This window comes from Eubalaena glacialis, chromosome 10 (genome assembly GCF_028564815.1).
Source record: "Eubalaena glacialis isolate mEubGla1 chromosome 10, mEubGla1.1.hap2.+ XY, whole genome shotgun sequence".
In the NCBI taxonomy this organism is placed as follows: domain Eukaryota; kingdom Metazoa; phylum Chordata; class Mammalia; order Artiodactyla; family Balaenidae; genus Eubalaena; species Eubalaena glacialis.
This window is the reverse complement of record NC_083725.1, coordinates 25,854,720-25,874,591: the sequence shown is the minus strand read 5'-3', so window position 1 is coordinate 25,874,591 and position 19,872 is coordinate 25,854,720. Positions and strand designations below refer to the sequence as shown.

General features: G+C 38.5%; 2 protein-coding genes across 4 annotated transcripts in view; one reads left to right on the top strand and one right to left on the bottom strand.

Annotated features, from left to right (window-relative positions):
* ALKBH8 (alkB homolog 8, tRNA methyltransferase) overlaps nt 1-19,872 on the bottom strand; it is a 253,312-nt gene that overhangs the window by 163,162 nt on the left and 70,278 nt on the right. The window lies entirely within an intron of this gene.
* ELMOD1 (ELMO domain containing 1) overlaps nt 1-19,872 on the top strand; it is a 101,413-nt gene that overhangs the window by 60,293 nt on the left and 21,248 nt on the right. The gene's annotated exons all lie outside the window — the stretch shown is intronic.

The window sequence follows — 19,872 nt, the reverse complement described above, 5'->3', positions numbered from 1 at the left end:
AAATTCATTTCTGAAAATAGATGCTTTTTAGGATGGAGTGCTTCTTTGTCCTTTCCTAGAATTCAAAAAGGCAGTAATGAAATTGGAGTAATACATTTGTTTAGCTGCCTTAATTTTATTTTATTGAAAGATGTAAATAGAAGCTGCCATTTAAAAAAATGTATCCTGTTGTGTTTTTGTGTGGAGTGTGTATTTTTGTGTATGTAGGTAGTTAAGCAGATGATTCATTTGTCTCTACTAATTAGTGCTAGACCTGATGTCAATCATTAAAATTAAAGAGGCCTCATTCTTACCAATGGTTTCTTCTTCCCTTTCTCCTCTGCTTAATTTTAGCCAACCTATTGGCTGAGCTTCATCTCTTTGATTGCTTTTTTCTTTATGTTCTGATAGAGATAGTCAAGTTTAATAAAACGAACTCAAGGTGGGAAATAAGAGGTGATGAAAGAGAAAAGAGGTGTTATAATTAACAGACTGGCCACAGCTCCTGAACAATTCATTAAAATGGCTGAAATGCCCTCTGAATCAATGACATTTGGGTACCTGCTATATGTCATCTTAGTTGATCTGTTGTATGTGTGCTGGTACGTAGGTTTTCAACAAATATGACTGAATGCATGAATTATTGAAGTCATTAGATACAGGTCAAGAACTTTTATGATATGACTTTTACCTGTGGTCACAATTTGAGTATGTAGGTATTATTTTTTATAGTCACAGCTATAAGAGGTAGGCAAGGTGACAGTTATCTTTATTTTTTTCATCATTAACTTTATTTAAAAAACATTTTTTATTGAGGTACAGTTGGTGTACAATATTATATGTTTCAGGTTATACAACATAGTGATTCATAATTTTTAAAGGTTATACTCCATTTATACTTATAAAATATTGGATATATTTCCTGTGCTATACAAAATATCCTTGTAGCTTATTTTATACATAGTTGTTTGTACCTCTTAATCCCCTACCCCTGTCTTGACCCTCCATGCTTCCCTCTCCCAATTGCTAACCACTAGTTTGTTCTCTATATCTGTGAGTCTATTTCTTTTTTGTTTTATTTACTAGTTTGTTTTATTTTTTTAGGTTCCATATATAAGTTATATCATGCAGTATTTGTCTTTATCTGTCTGACTTATTTCACTTAGCATAATACCTCCAAGTCCATCCATGTTGCTGCAAATGGCAAAATTTTATTCTTTTTAGGGCTGAATATATATACCACCATTATATATATACACCACATATTCTTATTTATAAAAATAAATTTATTTATTTATTTATTTTTGGCTGCATTGGGTCTTCATTGCTGCGTGCGGGCTTTCTCTAGTTGCAGTGAGCAGGGGCTACTCTTCATTGTGGTGCATGGGTGTCTCATTGCGGTGGCTTCTCTTGTTGTGGGGCATGGGCTCTAGGTGCATGGGCTTCAGTAGTTGTGGCACACGGGGTCAGTAGTTGTGGCTCATGGGCTCTAGAGCACAGGCTCAGTAGCTGTGGCACATGGGCTTAGGTGCTCCGCAGCATGTGGGATCTTCCCCGACCAGGGCTCGAACCCTTGTCCTCTGCATTGGCAGGCAGATTCTTAACTACTGTACTGCCAGGGATGTCCCTATAACCACATATTCTTTATCCATTTATCTGCTGATGGACACTTAGGTTGCTTCCATATCCTGGCAACTGTAAATAATGCTGCTATGAACATTGGGGTGCACGTATCCTTTCAAAATAGTGTTTTCAAGTTTTTCAAATACATACCCAGGAGTGGAATTGCTGGGTCATATAGTAGCTTTATTTTTAGTTTTCTGAAGCTGCCATACTATTCTCCACAGTGACTGCACCAATTTATATTACCACCAACAGTGTACAAAGGCTCCCTTTTCTCCACATCCTCATCAACATTTGTTATTTGTGGTCTTTCTGATGATAGCCATTTTGACAGGCATGAGGTGATATCTCATCGTGGTTTTGACTTGCATTTCTCTGATGATTAATGATGTTGAGCATCTTTTCAGTGCCTGTTGGCCAAATTTATGTCCTCTTAGGAAAAATGTCTATTCAGGTCTTCTGCCTATTTTTTAATCGGGTTTTTTTTTAAGTTTTATTTTTATTGAAGTATAGTTGATTTACAATGTTGTGTTAGTTTCTGGTGTACAGCAAAGTGATTCAGTTTCATATATATATGTATACACACACACTCACATATATATATATTCTTTTCCATTGTGGTTTATTACAGGGTATTGAATATAGCAGTAGGAACTTGTTTATCCATTCCATATATGATAGTTTGCATCTGCTAATCCCAAACTCCCAATCAATCCCTCCCCTACCACAATCTGTTCTCTATGTCTGTGAGTCTGTTTCTGTTTTATAAATAAGTTCATTTGTGTCATATTTTAGATTCCACATACAAGTGATATCATATGGTATTTGTCTTTCTCTGTCTGACTTACTTCACTTAGTATGATAATCTCTAGGTGCATCCATGTTGCTGCAAATAGCATTATTTCATTCTTTTTTATGGCTGAGTTGTATTCTGTCTTTATCCACTCATCTGTCAATGGACATTTAGGTTGCTTCTGTATCTTGGCTGTTGTAAATATTGCTATTGCTATTGCTATTGCTTGGCTGTTGTAAATATTGCTATGAACATTGGGGTTCATGTATCTTTTTGAATTATAGTTTTGTCCAGATATATGCCCAGGAGTGGGATTACTGGATCATATGGCAACTTTATTTTTAGTTTTTTGAGGAACCTCCGCACTGTTTTCCAAGGTGGCTGCACCAGTTTATGTTCCTGGCAACAGTGTAGGAGAGTTCCCTTTCCTCCACACCCTCTCCAGCATTTGTTATTTGTAAAGGTTTTAATGATGGCCATTCTGACTGGTGTAAGGTGATACCTCATTGTAGTTTTGATTTGCATTTCTCTAGTAATTAGCGATGCTGAGCATCTTTTCATGTGCCTATTGCCCATCTGTATGTCTTCCTTGGAGAAATGTCTGTTTAGATCTTCTGCTCATTTTTTGGTTGGGTTGTTTGTTGTTTTGTCATTGAGTTGTATGAGCTGTTTGTATATTTTGGAAATTGAGCCCTTGTCAGTCACATTGTTTGAAAATATTTTCTCCCAGTACATAAGTTGTCTTTTCATTTTGTTTATGGTTTCCTTTTTTGGGCAAAGCTTATAAGTTTGATTATCCCCATTTATTTATTTTTGCTTTTACTTCTATTGCCTTGGGAGACTGCTGGTGCTGGACTTATGTTTGTTGAGAGTGTTTTTTATTACTGATTCAATTTCATTACTGGCAATTGATCTGTTCACATTTTCTATTTCTTCCTCATTCAGTCCTGGGAGATCGTACATTTCTAGGAATTTGTCCATTTCTTCTAGGTTGTTCATTTTATTGGCATACAGTTATTCATAGTAGTCTCTTATGATCCTTTACATTTCTGTGGTGTCAGTTTTAATTACTCCTACTTCATTTCTGATTTTATTGATTTGGGCTCCTTCTCTTTTTTTCTTGGTGAATCTGGCTAAAGGTTTATCTATTTGTTTATCTTTTCAAAAATCCAGCTCTTAGTTTAATTGATCTTTTCTATTGTTTCTTTAGACTCTATTTCATTTATTTCTGCTCTGATCATTATAATTTTTTTCCCTCCTACTAACTTTGGATTTTATTTGTTCTTTCTCTAGTTCTTTTGGTGTAAGGTTGTTTATTTGAGATTTTTCTTGTTTCCTGAGGTAAACTTGTATTGCTATAAACTTTCCTCTTAGAACTGCTTTTGCTGCATCCTGTAGAATTTGGTTCATTGGGTTTTCATTTTCATTTGTCTCCAGGTACTTTTTAATTTCCTCCTCTATTTCTTCAGTGATCCATTGGTTGTTCAGTAGCATATTGTTTAGTCTCCATGTGTTTGTGTTTTTTGCAGTTTTTTTCTTGTAGTTGATTTCTAGTCTCATAGCATTGTGGTCGGAAAAGATGCTTGATATGATTTCAATTTTCTGAAATTTACTGGGGCTTGTTTTGTGCTCAGCATGTGATCTATCCTAGAGAATGTTCCACGTGCACTCAAAAGGAATGTGTATTCTGCTGCTTTTGGATGGAATGCATTGTGTTTGTGTGTGTGTGTGTGTATACACATACATACACATATGTGGATGTATATATACATACATATGTGTATATATATATATATGCATATATATAAAGTCCATGTGTCTAATGTGTCTTTTAAGGCCAGTGTTTCCTTATTGATTTTCTGTCTGGGATCTGTCCATTGATGTAAATGGGGTGTTAAAGTCTCCTACTATTATTGTGTTACTGTCAATTTCTCCCTTTACATTGTTAATATTTACTTTATGTATCTAGGTGCTCTTATGTTGGGTGCAAATATATTTACAGTTGTTATATCTTATTCTTGGATTGATCTCTTAATCATTATGTAATGTCCTTCCTTGTATCCTATACCAGTATTTTAAAGCCTATTTTGTCTGATATAAGTATTGCTACCCCAGCTTTCTTTTGATTTCCATTTGCATGGAATACCTTTTTCCACCCCTCACATTCAGTCTGTGTGTGTCTTTAGATCTGAAATGAGTCTCTTGTAGGCAATATATATACAGGTCTTGTTTTTGTACCTATTCAGCCATTCTATATCTTTTTTTTTTTAAGTATGCATATTTTGAATTATGGTAAATACTGCCGCAATTGTTACAATTTATAATAGAGTTTTAATTTTATTTTGTGACTGGTTTTTTTAATTTCTTTTTTTTTTAATTAATTAATTAATTTATTTATTTTTGGCTGTGTTGAGTCTTCGTTTCTGTGCAAGGGCTTTCTCTAGTTGTGGCAAGTGGGAGCCACTATTCATCGCGGTGCACGGGCCTCTCACTATCGCAGCCTCTCTTGTTGCGGAGCACAGGCTCCAGACGCACAGGCTCAGTAGTTGTGGCTCACGGGCTTAGTTGCTCTGCGGCATGTGGGATCTTCCCAGACCAGGGCTCGAACCCATGTCCCCTGCACTGACAGGCAGATTCCCAACCACTGCGCCACCAGGGAAGCCCGAGCCATTCTATATCTTTTGATTAGAGCACTTATTCCATTTACATTTAAAGTAATTGTTGATAGGTGTGTTCTTTTTGCCATTTTGTTAATTGTTTGAGGGTTGTTTTGTAGTCCTTTTTTGTTCCTTTCTTCTTTGATCTCTTCTTTTGTGATTTGGTGACTATTTTTAGTGTTATGTTTGGATTTCTTTTTCTTTTTTGTGTGTATCTATTATAGAGTTTTGGTTTGTGGTTACCATGAGGTTTTTTTTGTTTGTTTTTTGGTTGTTGGTTTTTTTTTAAATTTTATTTTGGCTGCGTTGGGTCTTCGTTGCTGTGTGCAGGCTTTCTCTAGTTGCAGTGAGGGGGAGCTACTCTTCATTGCTGTGCGTGGGCTTCTCATTGTGGTGGCTTCTCCTGTTGCAGAGCACGGGCTCTAGACATGCGGGCTTCAGTAGTTGTGGCACATGGGCGCAGTAATTGTGGCTCGCAGGCTCTAGAGTGCCAGCTCAGTAGTTATGGCACAAGGGCTTAGTTGCTCCACGGCATGTGGGATCTTCCCGGACCAGGGATTGAACCCGTGTTCCCTGCACTGGCAGGCGGATTCTTAACCACTGCACCACCAAGGAAGTCCCCATGAGGTTTTTATATTTTATGTATTATATATATGCACTTGATTGTTTTAAGTTGTTGATCTCTTAATTTCAAATGCATTTTAACAACCCTGCATTTGTACTCTCCTCCCCTCATGATTACTGTTTTTGAAATCATATTTTACATCTAATTGTTTTTGTATCCCTTAACTGCTTATTGTGGCTGTAGATGATTTTACTACTTTTGCCTTTTAACCTTCCCACTGTCTTTGTGTGTAGATTTCCCATCTTTACTGTACATTTGCCTTTACCAATGAGCTTTTTCCTCTTGTAATTTTCATGTTTCTAGTTGTAGCCCTTTCTTTTTCACTTACAGAAGTCCTTTTAACATTTCTTGCAAAGCTGGTTTGATGCTGCTGAACTCTTTTAGCTTTTCCCTGTCTATAAAGCTTTTGATTTCTCCATCAAATCTGAATGAGAGCCTTGCCAGATACAGTATTCTTGGTTACAGGTTCTTCCCTTTCATCACTTTAAATATATCATGCCAGTCCCTTCTGGCCTGCAGAGTTACTGCTGAAACGTCAGCTGACAGACTTATGGGAGTTCCCTTGTATGTAATGTGTTGCTTTTCCCCTGCTGCTTTTAATATTTAATCCTGTATGGAACTCTCTGTGCTTCCTGAACTTGGGTGACTGTTTCCTTTCCCAGGTTAGGGAAGTTTTCATCTATTATGTCTTCAAATATATCCTCAGCCAACCCCTTTCTCTCTCTGTTCTCCTTCTGGGACCCCTATAATGCAAATATTAGTGTGCCTGATGAGGTCCCAGAGGTCCTCATTAAACTGTCCTCATTTCTTTTCATGTTTTTTTTTTTTTGTCTTTTCAACATCAGTGATTTACACACTCTGTATTCCAGCTCGCTGATCCATTCCTCTGTATCATTTACTCTGCTGTTTATTTCTTCTAGTGTATTTTTCATTTCAGCTACTATATTCTTCACCTCTAGTTTTTCTTTATATTTCCTAACTCTCTGTTAAAAACTTCTAACTTCTTGCTGTGTGCAGCCATTCTTCTCCCAAGTTCTTTGATCATCTTTACAATCACTACCCTGCATACCTTCTCAAATAGATTGGCTATTTCCACTTCACTTATTTCTTCTTCTGGAGCTATATCTTGTTCCTTCATTAGGAACATGTTCCTTTGTCACCTCATTGTGACTTGGTTGCTGTTTTTATTTTTATGAATCTGATAGGTTAGTTACATTTCCCAACCTTGGAGTCATGGCTTTTTGTAGGAGATGTCCTATGTATCCCAGCAGCAAACTTCCCTCTCTTTACCTGAGCTATATATGCTCTAGGGGTTCCCCCTTTGAGGACTGCATGGGTCTTTCTGTTGTGGTGAGCTGACTATGTGGGCAATCTGGTAGACTTGGTTGGCCACTGATCTGGTTGGTTGCCAGACTCTGCCTTGTGTGGGGGCTGTTGGCTGCTGGTTGGTGGGACTAGGTCAGAAGGCAGCTGGCTGCAGAATCCTGGGTGGCCCTGAGGCTCGTGCTGGCACACTGCTGAGTGGAGTCAAGGTCCAAGAGTCTGGTTGCAGGGCTCAGGGGTCCTAGAGCTGGTGTCAGATTGCTGGTGGATGGGGCCAGTTCCTGATAAAGTTAGGTGCAGGGTTTGGGGCATCCTGAAGCTTGTATTGGCCTGCTCATAGCTGACCCCAGTGTGGGGCCTGGCCTACTGGTAGGCAGGCCAGGTACGCAGGCTGAGGAACTGTGGTTTTCTTGTGGCTGTTGTCTGCTCCCCTGGTGGGTGAGGCTTCTCTGGAAGCTAGAGCAGGTACCCTGGAGAGCAGGGCTGGGGTCCAGGTGATTTTTGGACTGGTGCCTGCCCAGTGGTTGGTGGAGTTGGATCCTTGGCTCTCTGGTAGGCATGACCATATCCAGAAGCAGCTGCTGGTTTAGGATGTCTTAAGGCAGCCTATCTGCTGGTGGGTGGGGTTGTGTCTCCATCCAGTCAGTTTCTTGGCCTGAGGTACCCCAATGCTGGTGCCTACAGACTGTTGGGCCAGGGCAAGGCTTGTTCCTGGGTCTAATTAGCTCGAGGGAGGATTCTACAATGGTGCTTGCCAGCACCATTGTCCATGTGGTAGAATGAACTCCCCAAAATAGCAGCCATAAATGTCTATGTTCTCAGGGTGAGCTGCAGTTGCCTCTTCCTCTCTGGAAGACTCTCCAAGATCAGCAGGCACCTATCAAATTACTGTTTCTTCCCTGGGTCCTGCAGCATGTGAGATTTTGTGTGTGCCCTTTAAGAGTGAAGTCTCTATTTCCCCCAGCCCCTTGGGACTTCAGAAAGAAAGACCCACTGACCTTCAAAGTCAATGCTCTGGGGGTTCATCTTCCCAGTGCAAGACCCCCAGGCTAGGGATTCTGATGTGGGGCTTGGACCTCTCACTCCTTTGAGAGAACCTCTGCATTTGTAATTATTCTCCCGTTTGTGGATCACCCACCTGGGGTATGGGACTTGACTATATTGCAACTCCACCCACTCCTACCATCTTTTTGTTGTTCCTTCTGTTTATCTTTAGTTGTAGAAGATCTTTTCTGGTAGGTTTTGATCCTTTTCATCGATGGTTGTTATGCTGATAGTTGTGATTTTGGTGTGCCTGTAAGAGGAAGTGAGATCAAGGTCTTTCTACTCTGCCATCTTGGCCAACCTTGGGTATGTTTACTTTAGAGATAAGCAAATCACAAGCATTTTAGTCCAGGCTCTGAGTCACACAGCTAGTATATTATAAAGCCAGGACTGTTCACCCCTACAATAGGCACTTTGAGGGAAGGCATCTTTTCTACCCTCAAGTGGCTTGCAGTCTAATTGGGGAGGTACTCTGCATCTACAAAAATCACTAAATCTTATCCATAGAGCTTCTCCAAAATACCTCTCAAATGTTTTCTGTTCCCACTGCCTTATTCTAGCCATAATCTCCAACCTGAACTATTAAAATAGCCTTTTAATTCTGCCACTAACCATTAGCCTCCTCCCTTCCACCTTCTAAAGTACAACCGGAGGGATTATCTAGTCATGTTATTCTCTAGGTTACAAACTTCAGGTTCTCTATGTCTGATCGTAGAAAACCCATGCATCTTAGCATGCATTTTGGACCCTTTCCAGTTTATTTCTTTAAGCTATTTCTCCTCTATCCCATTATGTACAGTCTGTTTCCTCCATGCTCTGTCATTCACCATCACCCATGCCATCCTATATACCCAGGTATTTGCTCATGCGGTTCCCTGTTACCCATTATTCTCACAGTAGAATCTGGCTCTTTTTTAAAAATTGTTACTCATTGAGTTTTGAAATCTTCTCTAACAAATTCAGGAGTGGGATCTTTATTCTCTTCTGTTAATTCAAATTCCACATCTGATAATAAAATCAATAATAATAACACATTCATTGAGTGTTTAGTATGTGCCAATTGTTAAAGTAAGTGTTTTATAGCATTATTTCATTTAATTGTCACAATAACCTTGTAGTGAGATATTGGTATTATCCTCATTTTTCACATAGTTAGAAAGGGCTCTTAATTCCTGCACTACACTATGTCTTGAGGGAAAAACCATGTCTTGTTCACATTTGTATTTCCAGAGGCTGGCCCATGGTTTGTATTTAACTTCTTGAGCTTAGGCTTCTTCATCTTTAAAATGGGTAATTATACCCTTGTTATCTACTTCATAAAATTGTTTAGAGCTAGGGTAAGCAAATTAAGGCCTGTAGGTCAAATCTGACCTGCCATCCATTTTTCTAAGTAAGGTTTTATAGGAACACATCCACGCTTATTCCTTTATATGTTGTCTTTGGCTGCTTTTGTACTCCATTGGCAAAATTAAGTAGTTGTGGCAGTGACCTTATGGCCAACAAAGCCTAAAATATTTACTATCTAGCTCTTTATAGGCAAAGTTTGCTGACCCCTGGTTTAGAGGCTTGGGTGATATATTGCCATATTGTTTAATTGCTTTCATTTATATAAACATAGGAGACCATTATCAGTGTTTCTACTTACAAACTATGAAAAAGAAACCTGGATTTTATGGTCATTTAAACATAGGCTGGGATAAAACTGATTACATCACTTTACATTCATGTAGCACTGTCCATATGATTTATTCAAATGGACATTTCTATTAAATGTTTTCTAACCAAATTAATAGTAAAGGTAAAAATTTAGGTGGATTCAAGTACTTAATAGAAAAAAATATAATCCAGAATTAAAAGATCTCCTGATGGGTAGAGCTGCTTCTCCTAGAATGAATGGAAGGACAAATGCCCTTGCTCTTTCTGTTCTGCAGCAGACCTGAGACAGGGCAGAAGTGTTCAAATAAGCTTGAGATAAACACTGAATGAAAAGAGAAGAGAATTAAACAGAGCACAGGCCATGACGGATGATGGGCTGACTCAGCGTGCAGCCTCCACATCTGTAGCTTGTCACCTGCCATGGGAATCACCCTTCCTAGCTCTCATCTCCTGCACTTGGCAGGTGGCTTTGTAATAACTCTACTCCCAGTAGTACAGCTTTAGATGGCTAGACTCCTCAGATCCCCCCACCAGAGGCCCACCACCTTAGTTCAGATTTCCAGTCAGCTTCCTAGGTACAAGAAATGACCTTACCTTTCAGAGCTACCCTCCCTCCTCCCTTTATTTCTCAAGGAAGAACTTATCTATCAGAAGAGAATCCAGTAACTCAAGAATTCTTACAGGAAATGTAATACTTGGTAGTATTTCATATAAGTGGTTTAGCATAATCCACTTTCATTTTCCATGAAAGTGACCTGTGTTAAAGCAGACAGTATTAAGAAATTATTAAGAACACTTTTTAGCCATTAATCTAGTTTGTTGTGGTACATGAAATTATTAAAATAGAATTTCTTTTTTGTAATTTATTTTTGAAGTATTTTATTATTCAAACCTTTTACTCTCCCAAAGTATTCCCTGAATGAAGGAGGTTTATAACTTAGTTGTAGACATGAAATGCTTGCTGTTGCCATTTTACTCCACTCACTTGATGAGACCAGATATTTTTAAACTGTATAGGGCCCTGAGATTACTTCCAATCATTGTTCAGGTGAATGTGATGAGCTTTGCAATCTGTTTCCTTTTGTTTTGTTTTGTTTTCATTGTGGCAGTAACCAAATCAGTTCCCAAAGGATTTTTTAAAGGAGACATTTTTTCTCAGTTTTTAGTACTCTTCTGATGAATTAAAACTTTTTCTGTTTTGAAGAATACAGAGCACTGGCAAATTCTTATATGTGCAATATAAAAAGAGATTTCTTATACCAATGTTTTGCTTTCAAGCATGATAGATTTACTTTCTTTCCTCTGAAATTTTTCTCTCACCCTTTAGATTGAATTTACCTATTGTGCTAAAACATAAAATATTGTATCATTTGAATAATAAGTAATTTTGGATTACTGCCTAAAATAACTTTGATGAATTACAACTTTTTTTTGGTTAGTATTTCCTGTCTTGGACATTGCTTTATACTATGTCAAATGTGACAGTTCACTATAAAGCAAGATGTTTGGGTATTACTGTTCTGTTTAAGCTTTAAAATCCATATAACGTAGAATTAGCAATTTAAAAGATGAATTATGTCATGCAGCTCAATATTAAAAAAACAAACAACCCAATCAAAAAATGGGCAGAAGACCTAAATAGACATTTCTCCAAAGAAGACATACAGATGGCCAAGAGGCACATGAAAAGCTGCTCAACATCACTAAGTTTTAGAGAAATGAATATCAAAACTGCAAAGAGGTATCACTGCACACCAGTTAGAATGGGCATCATCAGAAAATCTACAAACAACAAATGCTGGAGAGGGTGTGGAGAAAAAAGAACCCTATTTCACTGTTGGTGGGAACGTAAATTGATACAGCCACTATGGAGAACAGTATGGAGGTTCCTTAAAAAACTAAAAATAGAACTACCATATGACCCAGCAATCCCACTACTGGGCATATACCCTGAGAAAACCATAATTCAAAAAGAGACATGCACCCCAATGTTCATTGCAGCACTATTTACAATAGCCAGGACATGGAAACAAGCTAAATGCCCATCAACAGACAAATGGATAAAGAAGATGTGGTACATGTATACAATGGAATATTACTCAGCCATAAAAAGGAATGAAATTGGGTCATTTGTAGAGATGTGGATGGACCTAGAGACTGTCATACAGAGTGAAGTAAGCCAGAAAGAGAAAAATAAATATGGTATATTAATGCATATACGTGGAATCTAGAAAAATGGTACAGATGAACCATTTTGCAAGACAGAAATAGAGACACAGATGTAGACAACAAACGTATGGACACCAAGGGGGGAAAGCGGTGGGGGGAGAGGGTGGTGGTGGTGGTATGAATTGGGAGATTGGGATTGACATATATACACTAATATGCATAAAATAGATAACTAATAAGAACCTGCTGTATAAAAAAAATAAAAGAATAAAATTCAAAAAAAAGATGAATTATGTCTTAAGTAGTAATAGGAAATTTTATATATGTCCCTGTCTATAATGAAGATATAATATAAAATATTATTAATAGTCTAAAAAGTAAATTTGTTTACATGCCTGTCTTTATTTACTAGAAAGCACTTATGTTTTGAAATTACATGTTTATACAGTTGTGGGTCTCAGACTTTCTCCCTCTCTCAAGTAATGATATGTGCTGAGTCTATCTTTCTATACAAAGTTTAAAAAGTACAACCAGTTTCTTAAGCAGTGAAGAGCATAGTGTTTAGAATTTATATTTGTCCATTAAAATATAATTGATCATAATTAAAATTATTTTAGGTAACTCTTAAAGATGATAATAACTTTTGAGGTTTATTCATGAACATGACTGATTTTTCTTTTTTTTTCTACTTTTTTAGTTTGTTTATTTACTTATTTATTTATTTTTTAACATCTTTATTGGAGTATAATTGCTTTACAATGGTGCGTTAGTTTCTGCTTTATAACAAAGTGAATCAGCTATACATATACATATATCCCCATATCTCCTCCCTCTTGCATCTCCCTCCCTCCCACCCTCCCTATCCCACCTGTCTAGGTGGTCACAAAGCACCGAGCTGATCGCCCTGTGCTATGCAGCTGCTTCCCACTAGATATCGATTTTACGTTTGGTAGTGTATATATGTCCATGCCACTCTCTCAGTTTGTCCCAGCTTACCCTTCCCCCTCCCCGTATCCTCAAGTCCATTCTCTAGTAGGTCTGCATCTTTATTCCCGTCCTGCCCCTAGGTTCTTCATGACCATTTTTTTTTTTTTTTTTAGATTCCATATATATGTGTTAGCATACGGTATTTGTTTTTCTCTTTCTGACTTACTTCATTCTGTATGACAGACTCTAGGCCCATCCACCTCACTACAAATAACTCAGTTTCATTTCTTTTTATGGCTGAGTAATATTCCATTGTATATATGTGCCACATCTTCTTTATCCATTCATCTATTGATGGACACTTAGGTGCTTCCATGCCCTGGCTATTGTAAATAGTGCTGCAATGAACATTGTGGTACATGACTCTTTTTGAACTATGGTTTTCTCAGGGTATATGCCCAGTAGTGGGATTGCTGGGTCATATGGTAGTTCTATTTTTAGTTTTTTAAGGAACCTCCGTACTGTTCTCCATAGTGGCTGTATCAATTTACATTCCCACCAACAGTGCAAGAGGGTTCCCTTTTCTCCACACCCTCTCCAGCATTTATTGTTTGTAGATTTTTTGATGATGGCCATTCTGACTGGTGTGAGGTGGTACCTCATTATAGTTTTGATTTGCATTTCTCTAAGGATTAATGATGTTGAGCATTCTTTCATGTGTTTGTTGGCCATCTGTATATCTTCTTTGGAGAAATGTCTATTTAGGTCTTCTGCCCATTTTTGGATTGGGTTGTTTGTTTTTTTGATATTGAGCTGCATGAGCTGCTTGTAAATTTTGGAGATTAATTCTTTGTCAGTTGCTCCATTTGCAAATATTTTCTCCCATTCTGAGGGTTGTCTTTTCTTCTTGTTTATGTTTTCCTTTGCTGTGCAAAAGCTTTTAAGTTTCATTAGGTCCCATTTGTCTACTTTTGTTTTTATTCCCATTTCTCTAGGAGGTGGGTCAAAAACGATCTTGCTGTGATTTATGTCATAGAGTGTTCTGCCTATGTTTTCCTCTAAGAGTTTTATAGCTTTTACACCTTACATTTAGGTCTTTAATCCATTTTGAGTTTATTTTTGTGTATGGTGTTAGGGAGTGTTCTAATTTCATTCTTTTACATGTAGCTGTCCAGTTTTCCCAGCACCATTTATTGAAGAGGCTGTCTTTTCTCTATTGAATATTCTTGCCTCCTTTATCAAAAATAAGGTGACCATATACGCGTGGGTTTATCTCTGGGCTTTCTATCCTGTTCCATTGAACAGGATATTTCTGTTTTTGTGCCAGTACCATATTGTCTTGATTACTGTAGCTTTGTAGTATAGTCTGAAGTCAGGGAACCTGATTCCTCCAGCTCCAATTTCCTCTCTCAAGATTGCTTTGGCTATTTGTGGTCTTTTGTGTTTCCATACAAATTGTGAAATTTTTTGTTCTAGTTCTGTGAAAAATGCCATTGGTGGTTTGGTAGGGATTGCACTGAATCTGTAGATTGCATTGGGTAATACAGTCATTTTCACAATGTTGATTCTTCCCATCCAAGAACATGGTATATCTCTCCATCTGTTTGTATCACCTTTGATTTTATTCATCAGTGTCTTATAGTTTCCTGCATACAGGCCTTTGGTCTCCTTAGGTAGGTTTATTCCTAGGTATTTTATTCTTTTTGTTGCAATGGTAAATGGGAGTGTTTCCTTAATTTCCTTATCAGATTTTTCATCATTAGTGTATAGGAATGCAAGAGATTTCTGTGCATTAATTTTGTATCCTGCTACTTTACCAAATTCATTGATGAGCTCTAGTAGTTTCCTGGTAGCATCTTTAGGATTCTCTATGTATAGTATCATGTCATCTGCAAACAGTGACAGTTTTACTTCTTCTTTTCCAATTTGGATTCCTTTTATTTCTTTTTCTTCTCTGATTTCTGTGGCTAAATCTTCCAAAACAATGTTGAATAATAGTGGTGAGAGTGGGCAACCTTGTCTTGTTCCTGATCTTAGTGGAAATGGTTTCAGTTTTTCACTATTGAGGAAGATGTTGGTTGTGGGCTTGTCATATATGACCTTTATTATGTTGAGATAAGTTCCTTCTATGGCTACTTTCTGGAGGGTTTTTATCATAAATGGGTGTTGAATTTTGTCAAAAGTTTTTCAGCATCTATTGAGAGGATGATATAGTTTTTATTCTTCAATTTGTTAATATGGTGTATCACATTGATTGATTTGCGTATATTGAAGAATCATTGCATTCCTGGGATAAACCCCACTTGATCATGGTGTATGATCCTTTTAATGTGCTGTTGGATTTTGTTTGCTAGTATTTTGTTGAGGATTTTTGCATCTATGTTCATCAGTGATATTGGCCTGTAGTTTTCTTTCTTTGTGACATCTTTGTCTGGTTTTGGTATCAGGGTGATGGTGGCCTTGTAGAATGAGTTTGGGAGTGCTCTTCCTCTGCTATATTTTGGAAGAGTTTGAGAAGGATAGGTGTTAGCTCTGCTCTAAATGTTTGGTACAATTTGCCTGTGAAGCCATCTGGTCCTGGGCTTTTGTTTGTTGGAAGATTTTTAATCACAGTTTCAATTTCAGTGATTGTGATTGTTCTGTTTATATTTTCTGTTTCTTCCTGGTTCAGTCTTGGAATGTTGTGCTTTTTTAAGAATTTGTCCATTTCTTCCAGGTTGTCCATTTTATTGGCATATAGTTGCTTGTAGTAATCTCTCATGATCCTTTGTATCTCTATAGTGTCAGTTGTTAGTTCTCCTTTTTCATTTCTAATTCTGTTGATTTGAGTCTTCTCCCTTTTTTTCTTGATGAGTCTGGCTAATGGTTTATCAATTTTGTTTATCTTCTCAAAGAACCAGCTTTTAGTTTCGTTGATTTTTGCTATTGTTTCCTTCATTTCTTTTTCATTTATTTCTGATCTGATCTTTATGATTTCTTTCCTTCGGCTAACTTTGGAGTTTTGTTATTCTTCTTTCTCTAATTGCTTTAGGTGTAAGGTTAGGTTGTTTATTTCAGATATTTCTTGTTTCTAAAGGTAGAATTGTATTGCTCTAAACTTCCCCCTTAGAACTGCTTTTGCTGCTTCCCATAGGTTTTGGGTCATCGTATTTTCATTGTCATTTGTTTCTAGGTATTTTTTGATTTCCTCTTTGATTTCTTCAGTGATCACTTGGTTATTAAGTAGTGTATTGTTTAGCCTCCATGTGTTTGTATTTTTTACAGATTTTTCCTGTAATTGATATCTAGTCTCATAGCGTTGTGGTCAGAAAAGATACTTGATATGATTTCAATTTTCTTAAATTTACCAAGGCTTGATTTGTGACCCAAGATATGATCTATCCTGGAGAATGTTCCATGAGCACTTGAGAAGAAAGTGTATTCTGTTGTTTTTGGATGGAAGGTCCTATAAATATTAAGTCCATCTTTTTTAATGTATCATTTAAAGCCTGTGTTTCCTTATTTATTTTCATTTTGGATGATCTGTCCATTGGTGAAAATGGGTTGTTAAAGTCCCCTAGTATGATTGTGTTACTGTTGATTTCCCTTTTTATGGCTGTTAGCATTTGCCTTATGTATTGAGGTGCTCCTATGTTGGGTGCATAAATATTTACAATTGTTATATCTTCTTCTTGGATTGATCCCTTGATCATTATGTCGTGTCCTTCTTTGTCTCTTGTAATAGTCTTTGTTTTAAAGTCTATTTTGTCTGATATGAAAATTGCTACTCCAGCTTTCTTTTGATTTCCATTTGCATGGAATATCTTTTTCCATCCCCTCACTTTCAGTCTGTATGTGTCCCTAGGTCTGAAGTGGGTCTCTTGTAGACAGCATATATATGGATCTTGTTTTTGTACCCATTCAGCCAGTCTATGTCTTTTGGTTCGAACATTTAATCCATTTACATTTAAGGTAATTACTGATATGTATGTTTCTATGACCATTTTCTTAATTGTTTTAGGTTTCTTATTGTAGGTCTTTTCCTTCTGTCATGTTTCCTGCCTAGAGAAGTTCCCTTAGCATTTGTTGTAAAGCTGGTTTTGTGGTGCTGAATTCTCTTAGCTTTTGCTTGTCTGTAAAGGTTTTAATTTCTCCATCAAATCTGAATGAGATCCTTGCTGGGTAGAGTAATCTTGGTTGTAGGTTTTTTCCCTTTCATCACTTTAAATGTGTCCTGCCACCCCCTTCAGGCTTGCAGAGTTTCTGCTGAAAGTTCAGCTGTTAACCTTATGGGGATTCCCTTGTATGTTATTTGTTGTTTTCCCTTGCTGCTTTTAATATGTTTTCATGGTATTGAATTTTTGATAGTTTGATTAATATGTGTCTTGACGTGTTTCTCCTTGGATTTATCCTGTATGGGACTCTGTGCACTTCCTTGACTTGATTAACTATTTCCTTCCCCATATTAGGGAAGTTTTCAACTATAATCTCTTCAAATATCTTCTCAGTCCCTTTCTTTTTCTCTTCTCCTTCTGTGACCCCTACAATTCAAATGTTGGTGCGTTTAATGTTGTCCCAGAGGTCTCTGAGACTGTCCTCAATTCTTTTCATTCTTTTTTCTTTATTCTGCTCTGCAGTAGTTATTTCCACTATTTTATCTTCCAGGTCACTTATCTGTTCTTCTGCCTCAGTTTTTATGGTATTGATTCCTTGTAGATCATTTTTAATTTCATTTACTGTGTTGTTCTGCATTGTTTGTTTGTTCTTTAGTTCTTCTAGGTCCTTGTTAAACGTTTCTTGTACTTTCTCCATTCTATTTCCAGGATTTTGGATCATCTTTACTATCATTACTCTGAAATCTTTTTCAGGTAGACTGCTTATTTCCTCTTCATTTTTTTGCTCTGGTGGGTTTTTACCTTTTTCCTTCACCTGCTGTGTGTTTCTCTGTCTTCTCATTTTGCTTAACTTACTGTGTCTGGCGTGTCCTTTTCACAGGCTGCAGGTTTGTAGTTCCTGTTATTTTTGGTGTCTGCCCCCAGGGGCTAAGGTTGGTTCAATGGGTTGTGTCAGCTTCCTGGTGGAGGGGACTAGTGCCTGTGTTCTGTTGGATAAGGCTGGATCTTGTCTTTCTGGTGGGCAGATCCACGTCTGGTGGTGTGTTTTGGGGTGTCTGTGACCTTATTATGATTTTAAGCAGCCTTTGTGCTAGTGGGTAGGGTTGTGTTCCTGTCTTCCTAGTTGTTTGGCATAGGGTGTTCAGCATTGCAGCTTGCTGGTCATTGAGTGGAGCTGGGTCTTGGCGTTGAGATGGAGATCTCTGGGAGATTTTTGACATTTGATATTACGTGGAGCTGGGGGGTCTCTGGTGTACCAATGTCCTGAACTCAGCTCTCCCACGTCAGAGGCACAGGGCTGACACCCAGCCGGAGCACCAAGACCCTGTCAGCCTCACGGCTCAGAATAAAAGGGAGAAAAAAGGAAAGAAAGAAAGGAAAAATAAATAAATAAAATAAAGTTATTAAAATAAAAAATAATTATTAAAAATAAAAAAGAAGGAAAGAAGTGAGCAACCAAACCAAAAAACAAACCCACCAATGATATCAAGTGCTAAAAACTATACTAAAAGAAAAAAGGACAGTCATAACCCTAGGACAAATGGTAAAAGCAAAGCTATACAGACAAAATCACACATAGAAGTATACACATACACACTCACAAAAAGAGAAAAAGGAAATAAATATATATATTGTTGCTCCCAAAGTCCACCACCTCAATTTGGGATGATTCGTTGTCTATTCAGGCATCCCACCAATGCAGGGTACATCAAGTTGATCATAGAGATTTAATCTGCTGATCCTGAGGCTGCTGAGAGAGATTTCCCTTTCTCTTCTTTGTTCGCACAGCTCCTGGGGTCCAGCTTTGGATTTGGCTCCGCCTTTGCATGTAGGACACCTGAAGGCGTCTGTTCTTCACTCAGGCAGGACAGGGTTAAAGTAGCAGCTGATTAGGGGGTTCTGGCTCACTCAGGCGGGGGGGTACAGGGGGAAGGGAGGGGTATGGAATGTGGGGCGAGCCTGCGGTGGCAGAGGCTGGCATAACGTTGCAACAGCCTGAGGTGCACCGTGTGTTTTCCCGGGGAAGTTGTCCCTGGATCACAGGACTCTGGCAGTGGCGGGCTGCACGGACTCCCGGGAGTGGAGGTGTGGATAGTGACCTGTGCTTGCACACAGGCTTCTTGGTGGCTGCAGCAGCAGCCTTAGCATCTCATGCCCGTCTCTGGGGTCCGCGCTGATAGCCACGGCTCACACCCGTCTCTGGAGCTTGTTTAGGCTGTGCTCTTAATCCCCTATCCTCACCCACCAGGAAACAAAGAGGCAAGAAAAAGTCTCTTACCTCTTCAGCAGTTCCAGACTTTTTCCCGGACACACTCCTGGCTACCTGTAGCACACTAGCCCCCTTCAGGCTGTGTTCACACAGCCAGCCCCAGTCCTCTCCCTGTGATCTGACCTCAGAAGCTGGAGCCTCAGCTCCCAGCCCCCACCCGCCCCGGCAGGTGAGCAGACAAGCCTCTCAGGCTGGTGAGTGCTGGTTGGCACTGATCCTCTGTGCGGGAATCTCTCCGCTTTGCCCTCTGCACCCTTGTTGCTGTGCTCTCCTCCATGGCTCTGAAGCTCCACCCCCCACCCCGCCACCCACCGTCTCTGCCAGTGAAGCGGCTTCCTAGTGTGTGGAAACTTTTCCACCTTCCCAGATCCCTCCCACTGGTGCAGGTCCTGTCCCTATTCTTTTGTCTCTGTTTTTTCTTTTTTCTTTTGCCCTACCCAGGTACGTGGGGAGTTTTTTGCTTTTGGGGAGGTCTGAGGTCTTCTGCCAGCGTTCAGTAGTTGTTCTGTAGGAGTTGTTCCACATGTAGATGTATTTCTGATGTATTTGTGGGGAGGAAGGTGATCGCGTCTTACTCTTCTGCCCTCTTGAAGGTCTCCCTACTGATCTTTCTTTATTCTGCTATATGATGCTTGTTTACTCTTACCCTTGTTATAGATGAGAAATGAAACTCGTCAGTTCACTTTTCTTTTTATTAACAATGCTGCTAAAAG